This window comes from Pistacia vera, unplaced genomic scaffold, assembly GCF_008641045.1.
Source record: "Pistacia vera cultivar Batoury unplaced genomic scaffold, PisVer_v2 Contig1023, whole genome shotgun sequence".
Taxonomy (NCBI): Eukaryota; Viridiplantae; Streptophyta; class Magnoliopsida; order Sapindales; family Anacardiaceae; genus Pistacia; species Pistacia vera.
The window spans coordinates 42877-45706 of NW_022195054.1; positions in this window are offsets into that span (position 1 = coordinate 42877).

A 2830-nucleotide genomic window follows, 5' to 3' on the forward strand; every position below is an offset into this window, starting at 1 on the left:
GCGAAGCAGCCTGTTGGAAAGTTCCCTGGAACTATTAGTCAACGAGCTCTATAAAAGCATGAGCTTATTGTAACTGTTTTAGTTAATGAAAAATCAATAGCTCTTCTTCTCTCTTTCGTTGTCTATTTTTCTTTGAGGTTTATATGGTATCAGAGCTACACGACTAACGTCAATGGCTAGAGTTCCTGGCAACACTGTCAAACAAGAGTACAGATAAGATGCTTAACAGCTCAATCAGTGCTCACGCTTCGATCTTAGTTCCAGTCTTCAGGTCATCACTCCAAAATTGAATAGAGATAACTACCGAGACAATTATCGTTTTTGGAGGTCTCAAGTTCTCTCCACAGTAGGAGCTCACGATCTTGAAGAACATAACAGGTTTGATTCCATGTCCAGAACCTCTTATTGCTTGTGATGATGATTTGAAAGAGCTAAGCTCAATTGAAATTAAGGAAACCTAGAAAAGAAAAGATTAATCCAGAGTACATAGTCTGGAAAAAGACAGATAAGTTTCTTGTAACCTGGCTCCTTGGTCAATTAGTGAATGCATGTTTAGTCAAGTGGAAATGCAAGTTGTTACTGATATCTGGTGACTCTTGAAAACGAGTTCTTGGCTGATTCTAAAGCTAGAGCTCTGAATTTGAAAAACCTGCTTCAAACCACACAAAAAGGCAATCTGAGCGTGAGTGAGTATGTGAGAAAATGAAAGGGATTGCTGAGAGTTTATCTTCCAGTGGTCAGATTGTTTCAGATGAGGAAGTGTTACAATTGTCTTAGATGGATTAGGTCAGAGTTCGATGCAGTTGTCGTCAATCTGACCTCTAGGATTGAATCCAAGTTTGATTCAATTACTTACAAGAGGCTCAATTCCTACTGCAGAAATATGAATGGACTGAGAAATTTAATTCCTGATTTTTCAAATTGTTCAGTGAATGTGGCCTCACTCAGTCCCAATTTAACTAAGTCTCACAACTCAGCATCAGGACATTTAAACCTGTTGAAAGTCCTTCTAGAAGTACGGATCTGGACATTTTAGATCAATCAACCATATGGTTCCACTGCAGAATGTTGCATCTGTACCTTCACAGAGTTATCCGTCGACTGTTGGCGGTCTGCCAATAAGCAGAATGCTCCTAATCTTTTATCCGAGGTTATAAATCAGCTTTCAAATTACCTGCCTATCGACCTTGGATATGTTGGAAATGGCAGAGGTAGGGGCAGAAACAATGGGAGAGGAAAACCGATTTGTCAAGTGTGTGGTAAAATGGGACACACAGCAATTCAGTGTTATCATCGTTACAACACCAGCTATAATGGCTCTTCGTTCAACTATAATGGTCCTTTCCTCAATTTAATACCAGTTATAGTGGCACTGGTGGTACCTCGACTCACTCAATTCACCACAGAGGTTTAGTGGTTTTTCTCAAGAATTTGGTGCTGGTCCTGGCAGTGTCCATACTAATTCATTTGGTCAGATGTTTGCTCCTGGAAATAGTTCGTATGACCATCATTCACAACAGCATGGAAGCCACAATCACCAGTTCAACAATATCAATCTGATCAGCAAAAGCAGCCTTCTCACTCAACTCAACAGCCAGACTTCAAGGTTCTCAATTCACAAATGCAATCCCACAAATGCAACCCCCAAACCAAGCCTTCTTTGCTGCCCACTCAGCTACATCCTTTCCAAACATGAACTCATTTCAGCCTACTATTATCACGAACTCACCACTGACCAGCCTGGTATATGGACTCTGGTGCAACTGATCATGTTGCATCAGATCCAAATCAGTTAACAATCAGCCGCAACTATGATGGTAATGATCAACTACAAGTAGGCAACGGTGAGTCTCTAAACATTTCTCATGTTGGTTTTGCTTTGCTTCCTAGTTCCTTGAAATCCAATGTATTTACTTAAAGAATGGTACTTTGTGTGCCTAGGATTACAAAGAATTTACTTAGTATCTCAAAACTTACCAAAGATAATAACGTTGTTGTTGAATTGATTGTGATTATTGCACTGTAAAGGACAAAGCTTCCAGAACAGTTCTGTTGCAGGGGGGACTTAAGGCTGGGTTGTATCAATTGCAAATACCCTTAACCTGTCACCACATACTTCTCCTTCCTGCTGTCATCTGCTGTTACACCTAGTAGTCAGTCTATCTCTGTCCTCAAACTTATGTTACTGTTGTTGAAAAACCAGTTTAGGACCTACTTACATGAAGAAAATAAGGCTAGTTCGATTAATAACTGTCATAATATGATGAAATACAGTCTTCTAATAACAGGTGTAAGTCAGAGGTCACTGACTCAAATTCTTGTAAACAATATCTGCCGTAATGTGTCTCATCTATACCTTGTAATGTGTCCTCTTTAAATAAAACTCAGTTGTGTTACCTTGCTTTGTCTCAGCAGTATGATAAGTTGAATGAAACCATAATGCATCTTCTTTACATAATGCAACTCCATTCATGATACTTTTTCAGTGAATATACATCATGTGCCCTTCAGTTAGTATAGTTCAGAAAATCAACTATCACTTGGCATAATAGACTAGGACACCCGCATGCTGAATCATTACATAAGCATATCTTCTATGCAAAAAAAAATCTGCTGGACATATGTCACAGTTACCCTTTTGTGATGCTGTAAATTAGGAAAACTTCATAGGAATATTTCCGATTTCACCCTCTAAAGCTACTCATCCCTTGAAATAGTTCATAGTGATGTTTGGGGTCATCTCCAGTTATTTCTAGAAGGATATAGATATTATGTCCATTTTATAGATGATTATAGTCGTTTCACTTGGTTATTTCCCTTAAGAACAAAA